This window comes from Temnothorax longispinosus, unplaced genomic scaffold, assembly GCF_030848805.1.
Source record: "Temnothorax longispinosus isolate EJ_2023e unplaced genomic scaffold, Tlon_JGU_v1 HiC_scaffold_17, whole genome shotgun sequence".
Classification (NCBI taxonomy): domain Eukaryota; kingdom Metazoa; phylum Arthropoda; class Insecta; order Hymenoptera; family Formicidae; genus Temnothorax; species Temnothorax longispinosus.
The window spans coordinates 516,657-527,688 of NW_027269981.1; the positions used below are offsets into that span (position 1 = coordinate 516,657).

The window sequence follows — 11,032 nt, forward strand, 5'->3', positions numbered from 1 at the left end:
ACACACACACACACACCACACACACGTACGTGTGTGTATATGTACGTATAGGCAATATGTATGTGTGTTTGCGTATGGGAGAGAACACGAGCGGAATTCGGATTTGTGACTCACTCCGTCCGCGACAGGCACACTGTAATTATATGCATTGTAAATACTCAATTTACGAAGTACGTTAGGCAAAACACACGTACGCATCGCGTAATTGTACATATTAAAGATGGAAAAGATATTTGTTTAAATATAGAATATGGTTACGTTTTTCAAGAAGCTATATAATGATTTTCGTTTTCTCATTTCTACCCGCTATATGTGTCCCTTATCATAAAAACTTCCGAAAAGGTTCTCCGTTAAGAAACTTTTGCTTCTATTTTTTTAGAAACATTCTTCCTGCTGAATCTTATTATTATAGATTGATGCAAGATAATCATCGTCTTTATACTAACATTTATGGATTTTTATTAATATGAGATATCGGTAAATAGTTTTCGAGATATCGAGACAAATATTTTGATTAAAAATATGGGTTTTGATTAGTCAAGTAAATTCCATAAAAAGATTACAAAATAAAACATTTCGTGAAACTTTCGTTGAGAGAATGTAATTCCCCGAATATATATAGATCCTGACTAATGAAATTCAAAATATCTGTATGGTATGTCCTCATGCCCTTACGTATTCGAATATGGGCAACAATGCCGAAGATCAGAAGAAGGAAGAAGATATACGCAAGATACACGAGGTAAGTGCCTTCTTACTCTGTTAAAGTCTTTTCGGTCTGATTCGATATCAATAATATTACCGAACAGCATGAAACTTGATGAAAATAAAACGCGGAAGAAAATCGACGAGTGTGCAATCTTATACGCATGAGAGTCGCAAGCGAGGGAATAATTTGTACGTCGTCCGCGCACTTCCTATTCGCTGTGTGCGCTGGTATACTATAGCGGAAACCGTAGGACTTAGAGCGCCATGGTGGCCGCGAACTGTTGCATTATTTGCTGGAGTTTCCCTAATACATCGTAATGGAAAAAATTGCGGAAAGGAAATCTCTAAATTAAATTGTTGCGTGAACACGTGTAAGAATGTATTCACAATACAAGTTCAGAAATAAAATTTTATTCCTTTCCAAAAGCGATTTATAAAAATTGAGCAGCACGAACAAATGTGGATACGTTGGGCAAAAAATAAAGTAAGCCGAATATTCTTGGACGATTATATGATCATATTTTATTTTCGTTTAAAATAATTGGTATTTACTTTAGAATACGGGACCTAACCTACAATATCAATAAAATTATGCTTAACTCGAAATGTGACTACGGGGCATGTACATGTCGCTACATTTCATCGATAATGACAGGTTTTCTAACTTAAATAGTTGTCAACTTTAAACGATTAATATCTCGCTTCGCGAGGCAGACTGCCGCGTTTATCTTCCAGATTCTTTCGATTTTCGTGTAAAAAAGCGCGGGGTCAATAATGTATTTTGAATAAAATAACTCAAAACAATAATTTTTTGTTCTTGTTTAAACGTTTTTTGTATTTATTGTACGATTGACTTGAATTTCATTAATATTGATATATGCTTACATGTTAATTGTACATTGTACGGAATAGCATTGACAGATGTTTGCGGTATTACACTGCACCTTATTAAATGGCTTATATTTCATTACGCAATTCTTACAACGCGAACCACATGCGATATGTGCTAAGGCTTTTCCTTTGGTATTGAAACTTGGATTAAATTGAATGTCATGAGTGACAGGTCCAAATCCCGTTAGTATAATAAGGATTCATTGCAAAAAAGTCAGAAAGAGGTTAACCTTTAAAACAAATGTAGGTTAATTTCTCTCGGAAAATCTTTTCAACTAGTAAATTTTGTAATATCATCATTGAAAATTTAGATTTCAATTACCGAACGACAGTTTACACGTAGCTCGAATATTCACAATCGTTGACAGCTATTCCATAAGACTATTCCATCAAGAAGTGCGATATTTCAATAACCGTGGCAGCACTAGGCTTGCGCACACAGCGAATAGCAGGACCACGCTCCCGAACGCAGCACGTATGAACGGACGGGGATAATTCACGTTTACGGAGATATATGTCCGTAAAACTTTGCCAATTTTACATGGTGATAATAAGAAAAAGAGAGGGCAGATCGCACATTCATGATCAACGAATAAAAAACTGTTTAATCGATGCAATTAAAACATTTCTAAAGATACTGCCGCGACACCCAAAATGATTGACCGTACTGTATATAAATAAAGCGAAAACTTTCGACACACTTTCGGCAACTTTCGACGTTTTCTTTTAGCATACTAAAAGTATTTATATTTATCACTAGTAAAAATGGTTGTTTTTGTGACTCCAAAGTACTGCAAGAACCATCTTAAGTTCGAGTATTTATTATTACTTAATCAATCCACGCGGAATATAAACGGTTTTATCGCGCGCGGTTGGTCCCGTTGTGTGATAAAAAATCGCGCGTTTAAGGCGGTTCCGCGTCTAATGCACACGCGCCGCGGAGACAATAGCGACGAGTCTCGCACGAAAATTACCGGACGCGGACGCGAATAAATGCGCCGTAAACGCGCGTGGGTTTCGCACAATTAATACGTAATATTTTTAAAATAGAACCGTTGTCGCCCGCGTGTCACAGTGAAACAATAATCTCGAAATTTGCGTCTCTTGCCTTCGTCTTGATTTTACTACGAATAAAGTGAAGACCACGCTTTTGAATGAATAGCTGGACCATTCTCGTTAAACGCGGGGGGGAATTAATAATAATAAATTGAGCAATTGAAGAGAACGATCGCGCGTTTGGCGTTCTCAACTTTGTCGCCATCGCAAACGATCGCGAACAAGGGAGAGAGCTAATTTTGTTTTGAAATGCGTATAGAATTTAACATCGAGAGTGTGAACAAGCTTCTCGAATGTGGGAATATAATTCGTTTTTTTGTTGAAGAACAGGTATGTAATTCGCTCGTTCACGTAATTTGTCACGTAAATGTTTCAAATTTATTTGTACGTGTGCTTCTGATCTTTATTCCATAACCTCTACTTTGCATAGATTTTTTTTTGTGTATTTGTAGTAAACGTACAATGTATACTTCGCTATGAAATATAATTGTGTAACATTTATTAAATAACTTTAAGAAAATTAACGTTAAATTGTGTGTATCGTTTTTTTAAATAAAATTTTTTTTTTATAAAAATTTCTTTGCGCCGCGATCATTCTCACAGGGCGCGATTGATCGAGATACAATAAAAGACGATGAACCTCGCCGCCAAGATACTTAAAAGTTATAAAACATTATCTGTTAATAAAGTTTTTGATAAAGTTTTCAATATTTGCTGAAATTCTATTATATTTTTGATACGTGAAGTTTAACGCATCTTTGTGTTTAAATAGAATGTTCTCTACTTTAATTGATTCACTATCAACATAATTAAAGTTTGAAAATCAAGTTGTTTTTTTTTTCCCATTTAGAAGCCATTTTTTTTTTTGTATATTTTTTTATGATTACAAATAATTTCTTTAGAACAAGATTTTTTAAATTTTATTTTAATGTTATATTTTATTTTTTAGTCTACATTTAAATCTCTTTTGGAGCTATTGCTTTATACTGACACGACAAAATTACGAATGTTTAATTTGAAAATAACTGTATTAAAAAACAGTTTTTAATCAGAATAAAGACTAATCTTTTTTGATAGTGATTAATATATATTTAATAGTTATTAATGTATCTTTTTATAAGTAGCTGTTTCTGTATGTTTAATTTTTCGAGAATATATACATGCTTTAATGTATATGTTTGAATTTCAAAACAATGCATATGTTTTAGATAGGTTATAATACAAAACAAAAATATAAATTAACGATAAAATAAGCCACTTACCTTTTGTAAGATGTTGTAATTATTTTATCATATGTCTTATATTTATGTAAGAAGAGGTAGCTCCAAAAGAGATTTCGTGATCTGTGTCAATGCAAAACACGTTATAATGTAGAACGATCACATTTTCCTATTTGTTTTATACATTAAATTATTTTGTACATTGAAAATTTTTTGTGGAATTTGAGGATTACAAAATCCATCAAATTGATAAACGTCATATTAAATGTTCTTATTCTTTTCAAACATACATTTCAGGGCAATTACAGTCAATTCAATCAATCTTTTTGTGGTAAGACAAACACAAAATAATATAGTTTTTATATTATATAAACTTTGCATTATGAGAAGTTACATTTTATTATAGTAATTATCAGTAGGGACATAGAAATAATGAGGTAATGAATTTTTATAAGAAGTTATGGTTGTAAAAATTAAATGTCTTCGCTAAAAGATTAAAGAGTTCTTTGCTTCACTTTGAGAATAAAGGTCCGTATTTCCATCGGTTTCAAGAGGACTCTGATTACATTGTCATTAATTTTCCACAGTTTTGTCTGCTTTCTTCCTCATTCTGGACAATGTCAATTCGGTCTCTGGCTCCCATTTCAATACGTTTATTTTCGCTTAATAGCTGATTAGCGCCTAACGTAGTCTCTTCGATCGATTCAATCGTGAACGTCGAGAATAGGTCCTATGAAGTGAGATAAGAGAATTGTAAGTCTCAAATATTTTTATTACATAGACAACTTCAAATTAACAATCATCAAATTGTGTAACATACCTGTATTGGCTCTAATTGTAAGAAAATAATTAAAAACTTACTTATAAGTTTAAAAACTCACCTGAATGTTAAACTCAACTGATTGAGACAACTTCTGCGCCTCACCGACTTCAAAGAGATGCTACAGTCTCAATAGAACTGTGTCATCTCTCCACGGCTCTAAGGTAAGAATATGCACGTTTAGCGGCAATGCTTTTTTAAGTCCAGAAGGCTGCAACATAAAAATGTTAATTAATAAAAACCAGGTCAAAATCATATTTACTTAAAAAATAACTTATAATGAATATATAACTATAATGAATATAAAAAATTTTATTGATTATTTAAAGTCGAGTTTAAAGTACAAACGTAGTAAAAAAAACTCTAAATAATACGTAAAAATGTGCTTTTCACACACTAATTGCAAATAATGTTGTATTTTCCATGGCCAAATAGAGATTAAGTGTTATACATACGAAATTTTGGAGTACACCATGTACATCTTCGAGAGTATTCGAGGAGTTAACGGGGGTGCCTAAGATCCAGGGATGCAGAGCCAACTTAAGCGCCATTCCTTCTCCTGTTAATACAATTTCATCCACCGCCCTTCACTTTACCTCCAAAGAGATGATGCCTGCCTCTTGCTACCAACCTTCACCGAAGGCAGTTTCATTCAATGCCTCACCTACACCAAACGCGTCGTCCTTTAGAAGCCTTCGATGAAGCTAGAAACAATTTTATTTATTATATACATATTGTTATTTGACTCCAACATATCTGAAAATGTTCATAAATTACAGTAAAATACATAGCACAAAGTAAATTCATAACTGATACTGTCTTCTTTTACAATAAATTTGCATTAAATTTTTTTAATTTATAAAATTAACTTTGTAAGTACAAAATTACGATTTAAGAATGAACAGTCCGAATACAGATGTGAAATTCACTTTATAGAATTTAAAATTTGTGCAGTTGACTTTAGATATAGCTAGCTATTTGAATTTTAAATTTTATATATAGATTTTATATATAAAATTATAGATTGACATCAGTTTTGTCTTGACTATCTTATTATGTTAAAAAAATCATATAATTTTTTATCACTTAAATTTTATCAGAGATAGCAGCTTAGTAAAATAATTGTAAAGATTTATTAATCAAATTTGTATTTCTACCATCAATTCAACGTCACGTCTTCTAAACTGCTTCAACCTGAGCACGATCGACGAGGACATTTAGTTTCAATTGGTTCTTTTCATCTTTGAGCGCAATTTTACTGTCACTGGATAATAATTCCAGATATCGGTTCATACAATTCGACGTCCCACGTTGGCGATAATTTCTCACACGCTTTAAACATCTCTCTTCCATTGCTATCCGTGTAAAACGTTTTGTCTGTTTGTAGATTGCTGGAGTATCGTGTGACTATCTCTCTACCAATTTATCCCTAAAATAAAGCAGTTTATAATCATTTTTAATCAATTTTTTCTTATTTATTCAGACTTTATAAATATAATTTATAATTTTCCGAAAAGTTTATATAGAAATATTATAAGTATATATAAAACATAAATTTATAATAAAAATTTAATATCAGGTATTATGTGTATATAAAAAAATAATAATATTATTAATATATTATTAAAATATATGTAAAATTTTATGAAATTAGAAAAAAAAGAATTTTACGTTAAATTTTAGAAATCTCAGAGATTCTTATTGCACTGATTAAGTATTGCGACAATAGAAGCTGACAGTACTTGACAGGTATCGGTCCAACGAGCCAATCGAGTTCGATATATTCTTCTTCTGGATAAATTCGAACCACTTGACTAACCCAATCGTTTATTGTCTGATGGAGTTCTTCTACAACAGGACCTATAAAGAAGTGATATTTAGTATGCATTTATGATCTGTCATTTAGAATAAAGCTGGCTTAATAAATTCTATATACCTTTGTATATTTTATATGATCCGATGTACGCAAAATTTCTGGCCGATGTTTCTTTAGGTCTGAAGATATAAGCGCCAGGATGATCTAGTAGCGGAGATCTTGTTATTACCTCTGGCTCTGTGTAGTATTGGAAAGATTGTACGACGCGCTCATGTCCTGGTTATTCCAACGTATTGCTAAGTTACCGTTGGTATGAGGATATATTATACAGCTAAAAATTACAAAACATTCAATTATTATTTTCGAGATTATTCGATTAATACTTACTTTAGTTTTCTAAAAACTAATTTTTGTAACGTTATTAAGAAAAATTGTGAGACTGACTGTCTATATATAGAACTATGTAATATATAGATTGTCTATAAATAAGAAAATTATCTGTGAAGTTTGAATTGTGATTGTGTGTTATAAAATAGTTTATCCATGTATCAATGATAATTTCATTAATAGGAAATTAATGTATTCTTAGAATATATTTTAAATATGTATTACATAACAATTAATTAATAGTTTCTTTAACTTACAGTGAGAAAAGATTTTATATTTTAACAGTCTACATTAAATTTTAACTTCCAATGATTTATATTGCACCCCCCCCCCCCCCCCCCATTTTTATATAGATCTATTTACCTCATTACTTATAAATTTGTCTGATTGAGGTTGGTCAACTACATTTTCTTGCGTTTTTTGGTGACAATATAAACCCGAATACCGAGAGGAGGGATATTGAAGCGCGAAAAAACGACTTCATTTGTCGCGCTGCTCTTTCTTCCTGGGATTTTCTGTACTGGCTTCGGGAATCGGTACTATTTGCGCGTTGGGTACACTCCTTTAACTCCCAAAAGTAGATACATATATTGTAAACACTTTTGTGTAAAATTATTATAAACTAGAAAAAAAACGTGTATTTTTACATATTTATATTTTAATTAATATATATATTATATATATTTTTTAAACACAATTATAATAATTTAATTGATATGTAGAAACAATATTACTAATATATCTATTTTATGTAAAAAAATATTATCACATTTCGTAATTATGAATATATATATAGATATATATATCTATATTAGTATATATATATATATACGAATTATGATATATAAAATGCCTGTGATTTTTAAATCTATACACTTGTATTGTATATTATTTTGAGGACAATATATTTTAAAAGCAAAATGTACATACCGTCAATCACTGAGTTGAACAACATAAAAATTTCCTGAACGGGGACGCGAACATAGGTGGAAACAGGCCTGCTTAGAGGGTTGTATACTACAACCGCAAATAAGTCATTTTTCTCAGAAAACGCACACGAGCTAATATTAATTCCAAACATGTAAAGATTTAAAGGTCTCCGACGTACGATTTGCCGTTCCTGCCCATTTCCTGTTTTACGAACATCAGCAAAAAAAACTATTTATAATTTAACTATATATAATTATTTTATATTTTTATCTTATATTTGACATTAAAAATTAAAATTACAAATTAAGTAAGTTTGATAGAGAATACTTACCCTATAGCTTTGGAGATTATTTCTCCGGCTTTATCCATACTCTCATATAATATACGAGAATAATCTTCCGCGACTTTTTGTTTCTCAGGTGCCGGTAATAGCATCGTTGATGATGCATCACTCCCATTGATTCCCGGAAGTGTTCCAAGGATTCGTCATAATTCTTTAAGTTTGTCAAAATAAAACGAGTTGTTTGCTTGCCTAAAAAAAAATAGTTATGCCTTGAAAATATGACTCGTAGTTAAATAGATTACAGTTTGAGTACAAATTAAGTTATCTTTGACTATATTACTTGCAACAAGTTATTTCCTTCGCGCTCAAAGTATTTCGAGGTTGGTCTTGACGAGAAATAGCCGGTCCAGAAAGCGTGAGGATCGCTCGAATACGGGAAGAAGTCATCGCTCTATTAGTAGGGGCCATTGAAGATTTAAATCGTTTCCAGGGCCTTCAAGTAGGAGCACGAGGGTGTCGAATAAATTACATTTACTGTAGAACCATTGCGTTCATTTGTATATCTAAAAAAAATATAAAAGAAGTTGTAATGCCAAATTATGTAAGATATATTTTAAGATACTTTTGGAATAATTATTCTATTAAGGCTCATAATATTAGAACTCACAAAACCAAATATTTTATGAATTATTAAAGAGATATTATAATAATATAATTACGATTAAGATGATGATATAAAAAAGTATTAAGTGCAATACCTATTCTATTTTGATTCTCATAAGTTTTGCTAAATTTTAGTTATTATTAATATTATGGGATTTATTGATACCATCAAAACAAACTTAATTTAAAATTTAAAAATTAATCATAAAAGAAAACTTTTATAATTATATATACTGCTTTATGTGTTAATTCTATTTTTTTAATATTAATTATATCAACATGTAGTGTGTTATGTTAAATTGTTGAAAAAACATCTCAAATATTTGTTAATTAAGAAGTTAAAATTAAATATTGAAGCTTTATGAAAAAAGTGGACGAAAAGATTTTTCGTATCTTACCTGTTACACAATTGATTTTTTAAGTCTAGAAAAACTTTTGCGTTCTCTACCAGTTTATGGCATACTTCAGTATGATGTATAATTAGTTCTTTCTTTAATTATTATGGTCGATAAATGCTAGCTTTGTAAACTGTTCATTTTATGTTAAAATATTAAGAAAATGACCAAATCGTCGTATTTCGACTATAGTGATAATGTCACACTTATTTTTAAGTTTTTTGCATTTTTTATTTAATCCAATTTATTATGCTTTAAAGAAAAAATTCTAATTTAACTTTTTACACAATCATCTTCTATGTTATACTATATTTTGTTCTCTTTTTATTTTTTATTTTATTTTTCTATTTATTGAATTTCAAGTAAAAATAAGACTTTTAAGGTAAAAGGAGCGTTTTGTATAAGCAGGGCCCTAGGAAATCTTGTATCTGTGCATTAACTTATATAACAATTGTATTTGAATTATGTTTAATTATAAGAAAAAATCTGACTATGTGGTGGTATTAGAATTTTTCATTTTGCGTAAATTTTACTGTCAGAACAATACGGCAACGCGCGCTTTCAGGGCGCCAATTGTAAAATATGAAGTTGATAACAAAAATGTCAATATGAGTGTCAATTTCATTAATCAAAGAATATTGGACATTGCTTCTTATCAAAGAGAGATTTTATAATAATAATGAGTGATAAGAAACATAAAGTGAGGAGTAATGGGGCAAAAATAAGGGACAATTTGTGAAAATAAAAGTGAAGCAGCGCACGCAAAATTTATCAATTCACAAAGAAAAGATTCAATAAGGTAAGGTTACAGAAACGGTTATATTATTAATTAACTGAAGTGTGACATGAGCGCACAGCTTGCAGCGTTGCCAAATAATTTCTTAAAATTGCCATAAAAATATTATTATAAAGGGGCCTTTCCTGCTGACGCTCGACGCTTGATTTGGGCGTCAAAACTGGTCACGTGACCAACTTCATCGGTAAGAAGGCGAAAAGCATCAAATATGCGAGCGTCAAAACAAGCAATTATGAAACGAGCGTCAAGCGTCAAAGCTGAACACAGTTGAGCTTTTGCCATTTGACGCTGGAATAAAAAGACTATCACGTGACCTATCACGTGATCAAGTTTGACGCCCAAATCGAGCGTCGAGCGTCAGCATGAAAAGGCACCTTTTAAACCACCAAAAAAAAATAATTTTAATTTTAGCGGAATCCGCTAAATCTTAGCGGATTTTATTCTTGTTTATGGTCTCAAGAGGAATCCTCTAAAATCAAGAGGAAAATATTCTAAGCACAAGCATTTTACAATTAGAGGACTTTCATCTTGCATCTATAGTCTATAGTACGCGATCTTGTTATTCTTAATATCAATATTTTATTGTTAATAAACCAAACAAATTTTTGAATTTTGCTTTTTCTATAATACATTAATTGTTTAAACGAAGGCCCCAGATGAGGAGAACACTTCGTAAACAAAAAGGGTTATGTCAGAAGCCCTGCTAGTGAGCACGCTCTGACTGGCGAACGCTGGAGAAAGTGGAGAAACCCTCCCGAGCTGCCCTAGATATAAGAGTCGATGTTGAATCTTAATTACGAGTAAGGATACTGGCGATGCGCCGCGTAGCGGGCACGAGCCAAACTCTCGCCGCGCGAGCCCGCGCTGCCGCCCGTCCCGTCGTACAGCCCAAGCTCCAAGTAAACATATATTCCTCTTAATACAAGAGGAAACCCGTTAGAATAATATGTAATAGATTCTTGATGAATAGTCCACTTATTGACAGAGGAATACTCTTTCTGTAAAAGTTTCCGCTTAGAATATGGGATTACAGGAAATTATCACTCTGTTAATAGAATACTTTTTTT

General features: G+C 31.5%; 1 pseudogene; it reads right to left on the bottom strand.

Moving 5' to 3' along the window:
* Positions 1–4,324: 4,324 nt before the first annotated feature.
* The window catches only part of LOC139823762 (lysosomal alpha-mannosidase-like), a 30,837-nt pseudogene continuing 24,129 nt past the window's right edge, over positions 4,325–11,032 (bottom strand).